We start from the raw sequence: 16,803 nt of genomic DNA, 5'->3' as shown, positions 1-16,803 counted from the left end.
CTCTGAGAGCTCCGCAAAGTTGGCCAATTTCAGCATTTTTCGAACTTTGAGGTCCTTTTGCTAAGAATCCTTGCGTCGGGGAACTCTTTGGAAAACGCAGTTTAACTTGGGAATTCGTAACGAATCCAAAAATATAGCATTTATCGAGGTTAATTTTTGATGCTGCATAGTGTTATTGGTTTCGAACCAAAAAGTCCTTGGTGGACTCTTATGTAATTTAATCACCTGAAAATGTTTAAGAGAACTTATAATTTTTACCAATTATTTTTACCACTTTAAATATGGTTTAAAAAAAAAAATGTAAAACATTTAAGATAGTATCTACTGATTTTGCTATTAAATTTGCTTTAAAACATAAATAAGAATTGTAAATAACTTGATAAAACCTTTAATTAAAATTCAAAACACCGAAAAATCTTCGCTTTACGATTATTCTAATCTCTTAAAGGGTTGGGTCGGGTCTTCAATTTGCATTTACATTGGCAGCCAAGACAAAGCCGGAACCGGCATTTCTAACGTCATTTGGCAAACAACCGGCTAAAAACAAAAGAGCACAAAACATAAAAGTAACCAGGGAAAATCCGACTAGAACTTAAGCGATGGGAACGGGTTAAGGGAGAACAAGTTGGGCAAGACAAGTACGGAATATAACTTCGACTACAAGTTGCCCATCAGGAGAAGCGCAGGAAACTGAACTGAACTGTGCGATGGGAAATACAATACATTGGGTATCCCGGGGTGGAGGAATGGGAATCCGAATAGGAATCCGAGGAAGTCACATGGCTCGGCACGGGGCACAAAACCTTAACAAAAACGTGCAAAAAGATATAGTCAGAGGTAAGAGAGGCACGGAGGTACGGAGCAATCATTCTCAGAGTTTGCTGGCAACCTTGGAAGTTATTTTCAAGGTGTGCACACGCTTCAAACGGAAGACGTGGAGGTAACTCGGCGCTGACAACAAAACCAAACTAGAAGTTGTTCAAATAAAAAGAAAAATATATATGTATATAAAGTGAAATAACAAGAAGAGGGGCAGAATCAGCCCATACATAGCATAATTTATGGACAGACACGAGCTGAATTTTGTGTAGGGAAAAAAAGGGAGAAGAAATACCTCTTTGTACATGCAAAAATTCTCGCAATATACTTGAATTTTCAGCGGGAGTTGATAAACTTTTACACGATATCCCAAAGAGCTGTCAGTCAACCGGCCATTAGACTATTATTTGTTGTTCATAAATATTGACAGCAATCTCTATAGATTCGCATGTTTTATTTGTTATACCCTGAACGAAAGATTTGAGATTTATGGCTTGGCAAAGCATGTATATTTAGCAATATAATAAAAAAAAATCGCAAATAGTCGTAAAAGTTTATCTTTGAATGTTATTAGGCCTAGAGTTTTTTTTTAATATAAGTAAGACCTTTAGATCACGGTCAATATAAGGTAAATATTTAATAATATTTTCTGTATTTATTAAAAAAAATGTATAATTAAAGATTTATAAAGGGTATTTTTCTTTTCGAATATATTTTCTATTCTTTTTTTCTATTTTCTTCAAACGGTTTTCTTTTTATTTTGTTGAGTACATTCATTTGTTTTTTTTTCGCATTCTACGCTGGCACTTTGGTTATTTGCTTCTTTTCGCAGTTTTTTCCCCCCACATTTTTTTATTGTTTTAACGAACTCAGGTTGTTTTGACCATGAACCCATCATAAGTTTCAAATGGCTCACGCTTTTATTTCATTTCATTATTTTTTCCCTTCTGCGAGTTTGGGGCAATGTTTGCGATAGAATGTGTTTCGGGGCTGTGGCTCCTCTTCTCGTATGTATATTATACACGTTCGCTCACTTTTTGCCTTGTTTATTTTAATGGGCGGACTATTTGAACTTATTTGACTCCGTTTTCACTCCGTCTTCTTTCCTGAACGTTCCCACTTACTCCAAAACGTATTCTTGGTCATATAAATTTGTCATAATTTCGTTGCTTAGACGGCATAATTAACAAGCTCTCTGTGGCTATTGACCGAGCCAAACTTTTCGTGACTGTATCTGTAGTATACAGATACTCAGTATCTGTATCTGCGTATCTCTCTGCCGGTGGTGCGTGTATTTGCTTAGTAATTATAGACGTTAGAAGTCGAATATATAGGTGTCTGACTTGTTCGGGGCATTAAACGAGCGCCATCGAGTTGGATTTCTCAAGGTTTAGGGCGTTCGTACACCCAAATGGCCCCGAGGCCTAGCAGAGCCGGCTTTTTTCTCTCTGCAAGCCGAAATACAACAAAGAAAAAGATTGCCTCTGATGGCCATTAATTTTGAATAAGTTCGAAATTGCCGGACGAAAATAAAGAAAGGGACCAGAAGTTTTTTGCGGGGGATTTTAAGTTGTCGAAATTTGCATAATTTGTATGCCCAAGTGTTGGTTTAAATTCAAATTAGGGAGTTCATTACAAAGATTGCTTTAGTTTGAGTTGAGTTTTTATGTTTTTCATTTAGTTTGTTTTTGGAAAACCAAAAAAAAAATATATATAGTCAGGTAGGATTTGGCATAACCTCGATTATCTTGTATCGTAAATATTGGTTTCCCGATTCCCTTTTTTCGTTCCCATGCCTAACCAACTTTAAGCCTTTTATATAAACACCCATCAGTCGTAGATCAAATCATCTGCTTAACCCCATTTACTTACACCGTCGCGGGTAAAGTCAATTGTCAACATAAATGTCATCGGATGATAAACATACCTGGAACGACAAGAGTTAAAGGTTTACAACCGATTAATAAAGGTTCATATGAGGGGGAATGGGGGAAGTTGCGACATGTAAGGGAATATTAAACAACATAAATAACATATTGTACAATGAGACTCAACAGTTTTGCAGCCTTTGCTTGATAAAGATCGCATTGTGCATTGTTTTGTTTTGCTTTTTTTTATTTTTTCTGTTTTTTGTACACAAAAGAGAGAAGATCCCTGGATGACATGCAGCACCATAACCACCGTGAAGTCAATTGAAGTTGCTCACACACAATGGCAACTGCGAAGGAAGCGAAATTAAATAAAAGCGCAGACATCGGCGACGGCTGCAAAAGCAGATCAACATAAAATGGAAATAAATCAAAAAATGCTACGTTTTTTACTTATAATTTTTTTCTTCCATAAAAGCAACGGGAACAGCAAACAAAAAAAAAATACAAGAAGTCAGTTTGCTCGGTCCGCTGGCTGCTGATGCCGAATGAAACTTTTCACCATTTTGCATAACAATTTGTATCTTTCAGCGGAGCGCGTTAAAGTCATACGGCAAAAAAAAAAAAACGGAGTCAAGGGTCCAACTTTTACTCGTTGCTCAACATTAAATTTTTGCGAGAGGACAGACGAGAGGAGAGAGGACCATAAAAAGGGATTGGGGTGCGGGAAGAAATCTTCTTCGATAAGGGGCAACCCTGAGTTTCCCAATTCCCCTCTGAACTTCCCTCCTTTTTGGAGTCATCCGAAGGATGACTTTATGCCCCTCAGTTCCATCGGTTTGGGATGCCCGCCAACAGAGGAGATACTGAGATACAAAGATACATCCACATAGACGGTGCGTTGCGCAACTATAGGAAAGTTAAAAGTTCAAGTTAAAGCAAGGCGGAACTAGAGGTGGGATTTAACTAAATTAAAATATGTAGCGGAATGCGGTGAATTTGGCTTCATAAAATAATTAATCCATGCGGAAATGGACGAGACAAAATTTAAATTTCAAATGGACCTTATTTAGTTTGTAAATTGAAATCAAATGATAAATGATAATATTGTTTTATATGATACCAAATTATTTTTAATCTTAAATAATTCGTATATAGCCATGATCCACACTCACGCTCAAAGGGGAAAATGAATGGCGAACAGGGACGTGAAGTGGGTGGATAAAGAGACAAAAAAAAGGGTAAAAAAAGGGGTTCCGACAGAAGGAGATTCCCGGTTGCTGGCACTCGAGTTTCAATTTAAATGCAACTGACATTAAATTTACTACTTTGCCACACTACACGCCACAAAGACTACTACTGTAAGAGATGTGTCTGCCCGAAGAAAGAGACGCCACAACAGCAGCAGAAAGAGAGGGCAACACAAATAGAGGGAGCTGGAGAACAGGATTTGTGTTTGCCGGTGGTTCTGCTGGTTCCACTTCCCTTCTCTTTCTCACCACTACACGGAGAAAAATAGTTTTCTTATAAACTAATAAAGCAATTACCTTTGGGATACGCTCTTTAATATTATAATATTCAAAAATCATATGGCTTAATTTATCAATTTTAAATTAAAATCAATTTTTATTTTTTTTAAATGGTTTCAAATTAATCTACTCAAAATAAGATTTTTCACTGTGTTCGCTCCGCGAGTTTTGCAACTAAAGTTGAGACTTTGGGTGCGGTAGATTGGGAGGAGGGAGGGTTGTGAAGGGGGTGTGCCTGCACAGACATTGTTGCTGTGAGTCTGTAAAATAAATTTAATGAACTAGCGCAACCATAAAGCTTAACTTATCAAGAATGCCAAGCTGCAGGGGAAAGACTCCAACTGAAGTCGAAAACGAAACGAACCGGCGTAAAAACGCAGAAAAGAGGGCAAAACTTTAACATATTGCACAGTGGCAAATTCAATTTATCGATGGGCTTTAACTGGTAATGCTCAGGCTTTGTTTTGTAAGCTCATAAAAAAATGGAACACAAAAAAATTGATAGCCAACTATAAAGAACTGTATAGGAAAGTACCAACAAAAGGATTTTGCTGAATTTTCCTAAAAAAAAAATCACCAAATTCTTTAAACAATCAATACAAATTTTATTGATTTTTCCACAACAAAATATTTGAATATAAAGCCTTTTAGGAAAATGAGACATTCCAATTCCGTAACCAAATAAAGCTAAACAACCTAGTCAATATAATTTGAATAATTCCTTTCTCTTTCTCAACGCCATAAAATTGGTGAGCCAATTTTCCCAATTTAAATACTTTACGGCCTTTATATATAGTTTTAAAGCCACTGTTCGGCATTACAAACACACATAAACGCAAACAACCGACACTTTATGGTTAAACTCATTTGACTTGTTGTCCAATTGTGCAATAAACTAACAACGACAAATAATTGTAGAAAATGCAAATTTTTTAGGCAAAATCACAACCAGAAAAAAAGTTGGAATTCAAAGAAGTCTAGAGAAACCAACGCAGTATTTTGCGTGAGTCAGAACAGGTTCAGTGAACTAAACAATTGAAGTCTAAGATAACATTTAAAATAAATAAGAAAATATTTTCTTTTATGTTGTATTTGGTAAATTTTTGTTCTAAATTATTAATTTTCTAGAAAATGTCCCACTTCTATTTGTCTGGTCTGTGTCCCTTTTCGATTTCGAGAAGGAAAAGTCTGGCCAGACCAGTCGCCTTCAATCGTTAATCCATTCATTGGCGAGTGGGTGTCAGTTTCCAGTCAGTTTGAACTTTTCAAATGGAATTTTAAACAAATGAAATCAGCGGCACACTGCAACAGCCACCAAAGATAAAGACAAGACTATGGGACTCTGAATTTGAGTCTGAGTCTGAATCGGAGTCTGAGGCAATTGAGATGAGAATTGGTTGACAAGACAGCGGTAACAGCAAAAACAACAGAGGAGAAACACAACTGTCATTTGTTATTGTCTTCGTCCGTCACTTTGTTAGTCTGCTGTACACTTCACTCCACTCTAGATTGCAGTTTTTATTGCTGGCAATGCACTTGGAGAAAAGGAAGCCAAAGACCAGGGAAAAATTGTAAATGTAAATGTTGTATTGCAGAAAAATACACGAAATTATATCTTGGCTATCAAAATATTACTCTTAACAGGCAAATTTGTATATTTTTATATTTTAAAAAGCCAATTTCTAAAAATGTTTATTTTTAAAAATATTTTTGAAAGTGATTTATAGCAACTCCCCTGGCTGGCAGCACCCACATTAGTTGGCTCAATAGTTTTGAAGCCGATTTCGTTGCCGTTGGACTTTATGATTTCCATTCATTTAGCGGCAAACAGGAAGAGAAAGTAATGCATTGCAGTGGCTTCCACTTGGTCTCAGTCTCTGAATTCGACTGTGACTTCAACTTGGAGACTCCGGGGCGCTCTCACTTCATAAATTTACCAGGCAAGGTGTCAAGTCAATGCCAAAGAGCCCGAGAGCTGAGGACGGGACGCAGCTGAATCCGAATCCGAATCGGAATTCGAAGCTGAAGTTGGAGTTTCGGTTTGGTTTTGGTTTTGGGTCTGAGTTTTCAGTTTTGAGTTGAGGCTTCACCAGTTGCTGGCCGCCAAGTGAATGACAGTTGCCACCTTGAAAACGGCTGCCGTTTTTTTTTTTTGTTGTATTTTTATTTTTATAGCTGCTGCTGTTATCGAGGCTGCTGCTGTTTTCTGCTGCTGCTGCTGTTGCGGCAGCTGTCGTCGCACCAGCGTCAAGCTTTCATTTAACCAAAGTCAGAGGGAGAAAGACTTAGGCGGTACACAGAGAAACATATACCAAACTTTAAATAATCTTACAAAAATAAGAAACAAATATATCTCAAAGGATTATTTTTTTTTTTAATTTTATGGGAGCTTAGCGAAAGCTATTATAATTATATAAATTATTTTGTCCAATTTTGATTTCTTAGAAAAATTTATTTCACTCAGTCTGACATGTCGTATACTTAACATAAAATACTAAAATGGCATACGAATATAAAAATGATCTTACTAATTTATATTTCGAATATTATGATTTTTCCAGGTACTTAAAATTAGTATAGAGCATTTTTCATTTTACAAATAAATTTAAAAAATATCTAGTCCTAAAAAATCTTTAATTTTCAAACTGTTTAGTTTTATTGTTAAAATAAGGTGACACTTTGTCATCTCGAAAATGACTCACCCACCCAGTAGTTTATGATGTTTCTTTTTGTTTTGGCTCCGCTGCTTTGCGTTCGCCATGTGTGTGTTTGAAAGCAAATTTCATTTCATTTCATTTCTTCATTTGATTTCATTTCGCCGGCTGCCACACCAGGCCATCAACTCCCCCCGACGCGTCGCAGATACTTTCCTTTACTTTCATTTGAGTGAAAGATACTCGAAGCGAAGACGCGGCTCCCACTCTTTCTTCGCTGCTCTCTGCGAGATGGAGATGGAAAGAGTGCTCTTTCGCGCCGCTGGACGTTTTCATTTTTAGTGAAAAGGACCAATTTCAATTTCACATCGGCTCGCTTTCAAATATATATATCCACGAGATGCTGTGTAGTTAATTATATGTGCATGGCTATCTGGCAGCTGCATTCGCTTGCCGCTCATTTGTAAAAGTATCTTATAGATAAACAGGAAGTGAAGTGAGTTCCATTGGCCGTGGATGTTGCCGCTTTTTGTTGTATTTCATTTTAGTGAGTTTTCCTCAACACAAAAATTAACTTTTACTTGCAATACAGTTTTATTTTCTCTGTGCAGCAGATTAGCGAAGTTTTTTCAAATTGCATTTTCCAATGGGTTTTCGCCTATTCACGGGTGGGCGTTTTGCCCGAAAAGCGCTGGGAGAAAGGCTAGATTTAATAGCTTCATTGTGAGTTGGGTGAATGAATGAGGAAAAGTTGGAAAATTAAATGGCACGTTTGTGTACAAAATGTATTGCGATTTCGGATTTAATAAGCGCTGATTTTAATGTGGCTGCTTAAGCAGTATTTAACATCATAACATGTTATAAATGGTTATCGTGCTGAATTTCATTTTTTAAATTATTAAACAAGTTGGAGTATATTTATAAAAATGTATAAGGTGTATTGCATTTTTATTTCATATTTGTCTTGATTCCCAAGCCTTAAAAAATATTTCCCTTGTTTTGTCTTAAAACGCCACAATTTCCTTCCTCTTACTACAATTTCCCCCTAACTCATTCAATATTTCAGCTTTTCACCTGAGCTCGCATAATCAGCTCCATCTGCCGCTTACAAGCTAAGTAAATACTTTCTAACAACTATCAAATTTCACAGGCCGGCAAAGTGTTAAATTCTCGACAAGCGATGCAGGTGAAGCGATAGGCGCGGTGGTTAACAAGAATTCTCCATCTCGCTCTCTATAAGGTGAAAGCGCCAGAGATTAGACGGCATAATTTTCACGCTTTTCCGCTAAAAAAAAAAATGAAGTGCGCCTCTTCCCTTCAGACCCACAGCAACTGAGAAAACTGAGAACTGATTTATTATACAAATTAAAAAAGCGACCACAAAGAGGCAGGGAAAACCTTTAGTAATTAGTGAGAACTTTGCGCCGTGTCATGCAAATGAGGGACGAGTTGGTAGAAGGGACGATAGAAAATGATGAACACGAGATCAAAGTGGATAGATAAATATACTAGAGAAGCGGGGCCCAAGAGATATAATGGAAGCGATTAGCAACAATAAAAAGCAGTTGATGTGCCGGGCAGGCCCGGTTGCTCAGATTATACATATTAAAACAGCCAGAGAGCTGGAAGCGGCCATACAAGTTGAGACGACATTAAGTAGCCACAAGATACACACTCTAAACCGCAGCTCTGCTCTTGAGATACTTTTGGACACGAAGCGGAAACACACTCACACCGCCGCAAAGAATCGAGGGACGATCAACGAGGAACGGACAGCGAGACAAGCGGACATACGGACAAACGGCAGTGCTGGTGCAAATGAAGAATTAAATAAAACAAGTAGCTAACAATAGTTGTTAAATAAATAAAATAAATTAAATTATAATTCCTAAAATTTCTCAAAGAAATAATTTACGGATAAGCAGATCTATTAAGATAGTAAAATTTAAAAGACAGTCTTAATCTAAAAATAAATTGTTAAATCAGGAAATATATTTTCATTTCATAAAAGAAATCTATTGGTAAATCAAAAATGGTTTACTTTATTACCTAAAAATATTTTTTTAAAAATCAATCTTCTCAAGTTCGTATACATAGGAAGTCTACAGCTAAAAAGTAGCCAAATTAGCACCTCTGACAGACGGACAAACGGACAGAAGCAGAAGGCACGCCTTTGAGCGACTTAACTCTTTGGCTACATCATAAATTTTTAATGTGAAGATGTGCAGAGAGATGCAGCCACAAAAAAGACAGAAGACAGGCGACAGAGTAGCTGCAGCAACAAAAGCAACGACAACAACAACAAATGGAGACCAGCAGTCGGGATCGCGTATCTTAAAGATACAAATTACAAGCGGTAGACATTGAGATTGAGGCCCCGGCAGCAACAAGAGCAATAAATAAACATCGCCGATATACGGAGGTAGCATGAAAATGATTAAAAGAGCTAAAGACCATGTCTCCGAGGCGTTTCGATTCCGCTTCGTTTCAGGGCCAACCGGTGGAACGCAGCGGCAAACGGAACGAGCAATTTATGCAAATGTCGAGGAAGCTGAAACGTGCGAAAGGAAACGTACATATAACGCTCGAATCGCTTAATGCATCCAAAAGTCGGGGGATCCAAGGGTCTCTGCCTCTCGGGGCTGTCATCATTTTTGTCACGCACATTGCCATTTGAAGGCTTCTCTCTCCGCTGTCGGCTCTTCTGTCACTGAAGACGACTCTTCTGCCTTGTGTGTCTTCGGCTTCTTCATTTTCTACAGCTGCTTAGCTTCTTTGTTTCTCTTTGTTGCTTTGAATGCCGCCTGCCACTCGAATTCAATTTGTTAAGCGTTTAAGCGTGCCGGAACGAAACGAACTGGAATGGAACACCTTAGTGAGGACACAGTGGTATGAAATGTTTGATTTTATATACTGTGCGTGAGCCGGCTAAGCACGGGCAGAGGAAATCGTAAAAAGGCTGCAGCTTACCGCTGTTTTGGGCTTATCGTTTTATTATACTTAGTAGATTTAATACAGAAATTATCGGGTTTAATTTAAGATATTAAAGGGGCAATAATACTAGGAAAATAAATTTTAAGAAAATATGTTGGTTTCGAAAATAGTAATCTCTGCTGCTCCTTTATTTTATATTGATATTTTATATCCTTTTATTTTATTTTTCGTACCATTCAATCACCCTTGAAAGACCATTAACCCACTGTTCGATGAGACGGCGTCAGTTTTCACCGAGGCACTCATAAATCGCTTGTGCCGTGTGCTCGGGCTGCTTATGTTGTTACCGCTGACTCTTGTAGGGCTCTCGTGGGCCGGCTGCCTCGTAAGTATCTTTCGGATTTATGCATTGATTATGTTGAAATCCAGCGTGGTTATGTCTGGTGCGGTCTGTCTGTCCGTCGTCCATTGATTTCAATTATAACCCAGTTTCATTAATGCAGTTTACTTTAACCCCTCCACCACCACGCACCGCATTATACTTGTATAGTATATATGTATAGTGCTGCTCTCTTTTCGGCCTTTTAGCTCACTTTTTGAGGTTGGCTTGGCCCGCGGTCCGCAATCTCATTGTCAGATAATTATCACTGGGGCGGGTGTGCGTGTGTGTACTTTTGGAAACCCTGACCTGAAACGATATTATTTCTGTTTACTTTTGCTTAGCCTCTGTGTGGACTCTAATTTGTTTCGCGATCTACTTGTGGCCCATTTTCAGTCCAACTTCCCAAATTCAAATTTTCTGTAACTCAAACTGTGTTGAAAAAATATTGTGCCATTTTTGTATGTATTTAAAAAAAAAACTACTTTCTAAAATACAATTTTTGGAATATGTTATATTCAACCCCATTTGATCTATTTCCTCATGCTCCTTCTTTTTTGTTAGATTGGATAACCCATATTGATTATAGAACATGGAAAATCCACCAACGACATACATGGAAAATCGCTCTGCTATCGAAATCGATATTTGAACAAAGGCAATTACAGATAATGGGTGGAATGGTGGGGGGTTTATATCGGTTTTGTGGTCGCTGGCATATAATTACCATTAAATGCACGTGGCGCACTCACAAACACAACAATCTGAGAGTCTCTCAATATGACACACCCGTGGTGTTTTTTTTCCGAATCCTGGAGAAATCCTGCGAGTGTCTCCTTTTAATACAATTTTTTTAACTGCTGTTGTTGGGAAATATTTATATTTCGTATTTCTCCCTTTGTGTTCGGAGCGTCGACCATGAAAAGTCCAATGATAAACGAGCCCCGACCAACAATAACAACAACCAGCTCGACGAAAATTGTAGTTGATGACCTCAGATAGACACTTTCAAGGATACGACAAAAACGACGTCAGAGAAGGTTGTTGTTTTTGTTGTTGGTGGTACCGCTCGCATTAACCAAGCAAAGGTTAAAGGTACCAAAAACAACAACAACCATAAAAATTACTACCACTACGACGGGTATTACAAGGTTAGAACATTGCTCGACTCTCAGTTCAGTTCAGTTGAGTTCGGCTTGCCTGGGTTTCACTTTGGGTCTGTGCTCAATTTAGTTGGCTGTTCCCATCGCCTGGTGGCCAATGAAATGAAATATCTACAGCCAACCCGAGACAGACCAAGGGAATAAGCGAATTAAAAAAGTAAAACAGATGACAAAGGAGGTGGTTTCATCAGGCGAAGTCTCAATACACTTTCAATACTAATGTTTCTAAGAAGTGATGTTTTCGAAAAATATCCTTTAAAAAATTTCTGAATACAACTAATACTTCTAGTTTTACATATAAATTTTTATGGAAAATATAAGCTATTCTATAGTTTTGATTTTTTTACTACGTATACTTGATATTATTCTTGTGCGATATAAATAGGTATATATTAATCACTTATTATATTTTAAGTTTAAAGTTATTATTATTTATTATTAAATTCTTCAGTAGCGGGTCAGATATTTTGTTCTGGAAGGGCGATATCAGAAATATTTTTTGTTGCATACTTTTTGAATACCAAAATTCCTTTCATTTTTTACCCGAGTCGGGGGATCTATCACCCATATCCCTCCGCGGATCCCAGCGTAAAATATATTTAAAGCATTATCCTTGAAGATCCTATAAATTGTATGGAATAATATTAGGGTTAAAGAATAACATAAACATTTTGTAGACTCCAAACTACATAGGATATATGCCCTTCATAAACTGAGGGCGAAAAGTATTGGACCGCGTAAATTACGCAAAGCGAGACAGAGAGTCAAGAAAAAAAAAAGAGAGAGGTAAAGAAAGACATTGGCTAGCAACAGGCGATGGGCAACAACAAAAATGAGCGTAATAATAGTAGTAATGAAATAGAAGCGCAACTGCGGGCAGGGCTGTACTTAGCAGGGGGCAAAGGGAGACTCACCAGGGGAATGATTGTATTAATCAAAGGAAGAGAACCAGCTAGAGATATATACATATAGAATGCGAGAGGAGGAAGGGAGACCATCTGGTGCGATTCAAGTGAATCAAATAATTGTAGTTTGCGAATGGAAATTATAAAGAAGCCAAACAAGACAAAAGTGGGAGGTAATGGGGCGGTACCAAGAAGGAAACAACATCATTTGGGCGTTTCAACATCTAAAGATTGATATACTCTGTGGAAATCACGAAAAATCAACAACAAGAAATTATTATCAATCGTTTCGCTTTGGCTAAATCGAAATTTATGGTTTCATGTAGCTCTATTAAAGTGTTTATGAGCTAAACTTCCTTGAGATATGCACGATTTAGAACTATCAATTGCACACATTAGTCTGCAATTAGACCATGTGGCATTGTATTACGTTAATCATTAAAATCTATTAAATCTTTACTGAAGTATGCAATTTAAAGTGAACTCGAAATGTTAAAGTTCTTGAATAACCATAAGTCAACACATATTTCCCCATTGCACTTAGATGTGTAATCGAATTTGATACAATACCCAAATGAACTATTACATAAATCTTTTAGATCTGCTTCATTTCAAAATTCCACTGCAAGCGTTACGATAACATTTAGTTTTATGATTTTACATCTCGTAATTCAACACATTTCTTGCCATTACCCAATCGCATTGTTTTCTTTGCTTATCAAACGATTTCCATAAACGGGGCAATTCCATTTCCCAAGTGCTCAATAAGCCCCATAGATCTATATATTTGTATATTTTCCCCCAGCCAACCACCTACAATTGTTTATTGGGAATGCCATAATTAAAATACTCGCAGCTCCGTAAGATGAATGTTGTATATGCTAAGACAACGATATACATATACAACCACTTCTAGCAGGCCTGAAAATGGAGACACAAAAAAAATAGCATAGCAGCAAAAACACAGAGACGTCGGCATCAGTTTTCAGAATTAGGTCAAGTTTCGGTTTTATTGCCCCAGCACGAATAAGTATATGTGTGTGCGCTGAGGGAACTTTACTACTCGTCTGATTCGTTCCCCAAGGGAACACACCCTGGGATGCTCTGCATGCGTGTATAATTTCCTTTGATTAAATCATAAAATATGCAAAAATACAAAGCCAGAAAATAAATGTACAACAAAAGTTTTTTTTGGTGCCCAAAAAGGCGGAAACTAGGTCAGAGTTTGGGCTGGCTGCCCCAAAAATAATAAAACCGAAAAGGCAAGAAGACAACAACAGAGCAGCACCAGCAGCAGCAATTCCAGTGAGTTGAGAGTTATTTTGCGGTTGCCAAGCTGTCTCACATGGCGTATGCGTAATATGAGCAATTTTATAGAAACGCTTGTTGCCTAAGCTAGATTACAAAAAGAAGCTAAATCAAGCAACTGATAAGATTCTTTATTTTTAGTCAATCTAAAAATAGCCCAGCTTAAAGTGTATAAAGTTTAAAATTCAAAAAAACATTTTTTTGTTTAGGATAAAATTAGTTCAAATTAATATTTGCTTTGATCCTGCAATCCCTAAAAATCAACCTATAGATTTCTTTTTTATAAATCTTCTAAATAAAATTTTTTCCCTGTCATCAGTTATTATGATAATTTAATTATTTTTAAAGATCTGTTTCAAATTACCAGAAACACAAAATGTTTGAAATCAATGTTCTTTAAAAACTGTTCATTATTGTAAAAAAGGCAATGATTATTAATTTATATTTTTAATGTTTATGGTAACTTGTTTCCAATAAACTTTGTCCATCTGGATAAGAAAGTAATATGATTAAAAGACACCTGTTTCACGAGTTGGAAACAAAGTATTTTAAATATTAACTTTCATAAGGACCGTTTTTCGGACGTTTACAAATCGCCCAAATTGCCATATTTTTTGGCCAAGTGGCCCGTACTGCTCCCGAGGCCTAAAAGGTCAAGCTGGTAGCTTCAATCAGCGGCAGCAGAGGTAGAGGTAAGTGAACAGAGGCAGTGGCTGTGGCTGCTTTCAGCATTGAGAGGAGACGAAAAGACCCCCGGCAGAAGGCGAGTGGCGGGGCAATTAGCGCGCAATTGACCTACATTGGGGCAACATTAATGGTGTCAATAGTAAACGAGACTGCGACGACAACTCGCTGCCGCTCAGCTCTGCTCGGTTGAGTTCAGTTCAGTTGGGTTGGTTTGCCATAGTATGGTATAGTTCAGTTCAGCGAGCGAAATACTCGAACAAAAAAAAAAAAATACTGTTCAATGTTTATGCACGCACACTAAAAAATATATAGACATAAGTAAACCAAGGGAGCCGCCGCAGCATAAATTCCAAGTGCAATCAGCGTAGGAAAACAAATTACACACTTTTCAAATTATGCCTCACCTTCGGAAAAGTCTGAAACATAATCTGCGCCGAAACGAAAACCTTGCCCGGCGAATACTTCGACGCAATTATTTCTGTCAGTGTCGCCTTGTGACGTCAGCGCACTGGGGGCACTAGGAAGCGATCACTTGGCAATTCAATGAGCTTCGAAAGAGGCAAATAGAATAGGGGGAATTTATAATTAAAGGGAAATAATATGCCCTTCAAATGTACATGGGTGTACCTTAGATACCTGTTATAAAATAAAATATAACGACGTTATTTAGAAGTATCTATGGTATTGGGCCAAGGATCATTTACAAGTATTACACAAAATTCAAACATTTTAAAAACAACAGGTTTTAGCCGATTCAATAAAAATTTAATTGATATTTCGTTCTTCTTAGCTAAGAATTAATTTTACTCTTTCGAAAAGATTTATTAATTGGTATACATCTTAGTTTTAAATTCCTTTATTATTTTGAAAGAAATTAAACTTTTTAAAATTTTATAACATATTCTTTACTATTATTTCAAAAGAATATACAAATTCCCCTATGAATGATGATCTAAGAAAGGGGAAGAGAATCAATTCAAAAATGGCCTCTATAATAATGAGTACTTCCCCGAAAAAGCGAGAGGATTACAACCAATCAAAAAATCTTGGCTAAACAATTGAAGGCGTTGCATTTTGTGGCCAAGATGCGTGAGATATTTCTTTGGCGCTATATTATTATTTTTTTTGGCCTCTGCGGAGACAAGCCCCCCACCCCCGGCAGCGACGTCGGCAGAGGTCGGAGCAGAGCAGCTGCGACGTCGGCAGTGCAGCAGCATGTAAGTTGTACACGATAAATGAGAAATGAGGTTACCTACTTTTTAAGAAGGTCAATACGACCCAAAACAAATGAGCGAGGCAACGCCAGGCAGCGACGTCGGCAGAGGCAGCGGCAGCAGCAGAGAGTGGGAGAGAGAGAGAGGCAGCAGCAGAGAGACAAGGAGGGAGAGCGAGAGAGCCAAAGCTCAGTGACCATGTGAGCAACGTCGGCGTCGACTGCGCTGCCAGCGAAACATACCACAAACATTACAGCAAACGTTTTCAATGAAAACAAAAGTAGTACACGCTGCCGACAACTGAGGCTGACGCCGACGCCGACGTCGCCGCTAGCAGCGCAGCAAACGTCGGCAGCGACGCTGACGTCAGCGTTGGCGGCATGTAAGTAGTGTCCAAAGTTGGTGACGAATTCGGGGCTATGATTTCGATTTCTGTGGCCACATGCGAGGGCGACTGCGCAGCCAGCGTTGCGAGGGCGCGGCCAGCGTACAGAGCAGAAAAAAATGGTTACAAACTGGAAAACCCCTAAAAAATTTCGGGACTTGAAGAACTTTGAGATTTCGAAAACTTTGAGATATAAGAAGACTTTGAGTGAAGTCTAGTCTTTGAAAAACTAAGAAAACGGTAGAGAACTAAAGTTAAGAACACTTTAAAATTATGAAGAATTCGAATTCTAAAAAAACACATTGAATTAGGTAGAACTTTGAGTTATGACGAACTTCGAGTTACAGAAACAATATAGTCAGGCACAAAGAATTAACAGTTATATACAAAAAAATACAAAAGTGTTAGAACCTAAGAACGTTTTTTTCATATAAGTATTAATTTTCTTTAATTAATTTTTAAATTTTTTCCAAATTATCTTTAAAAACTATTAAAGTATTAAAAAAAAAGTTTGCTAAAAACTTCTCTAAAAAAAAACTATATAAGGTTCTATAGAGTTAGAAACTTAATGCAGAATTCGGTTAGAAACAAAAAGCATTCCAATTGATTTAGTTTTATAAAGGTTTCTGTGGTATCATTACTTTATTATTTTTTAAAATATTTATTGGGGAAACGAATTTCAAAGATATTTGTGGTAACCAGTTTCTCTGTAAGCACAAGTTGGCACCTCTGCTGACACCTCCAAAGCGGCCGACCGCTTGTAACGAGGCTAAATCGGAGCAGAGGCAGCGACTGCGACGGCGACTGAGGCGCTTTAGTATCGAGCACGCCGCCAACGCTTTTCAGCTTTTCAGCCAGCTGCATTTTTGTCGCTGGGGCAGCTCTGCCGCTGCTCTGCCGGCGCTCTGCTCCGCTGCGTTGTTTTGCTTTTAGCCTCCACCTCCTTTCGACTGTGTGC

General features: G+C 37.8%; 1 long non-coding RNA gene across 1 annotated transcript in view; it reads right to left on the bottom strand.

Annotated features, from left to right (window-relative positions):
* Nucleotides 1–415: 415 nt before the first annotated feature.
* The window catches only part of LOC138913582 (uncharacterized), a 31,362-nt gene continuing 14,974 nt past the window's right edge, over nucleotides 416–16,803 (bottom strand). Inside the window, exon 3 of the long non-coding RNA XR_011419368.1 lies at nucleotides 416–2,746. This is a non-coding gene — a long non-coding RNA (uncharacterized lncRNA). The remainder of the gene's footprint in view (nucleotides 2,747–16,803) is intronic.

Source organism: Drosophila takahashii, chromosome 3R (genome assembly GCF_030179915.1).
Source record: "Drosophila takahashii strain IR98-3 E-12201 chromosome 3R, DtakHiC1v2, whole genome shotgun sequence".
NCBI lineage: Eukaryota > Metazoa > Arthropoda > Insecta > Diptera > Drosophilidae > Drosophila > Drosophila takahashii.
Note: the sequence above shows the minus strand (reverse complement) of the source record. Positions and strands in the feature narration are given on the sequence as shown.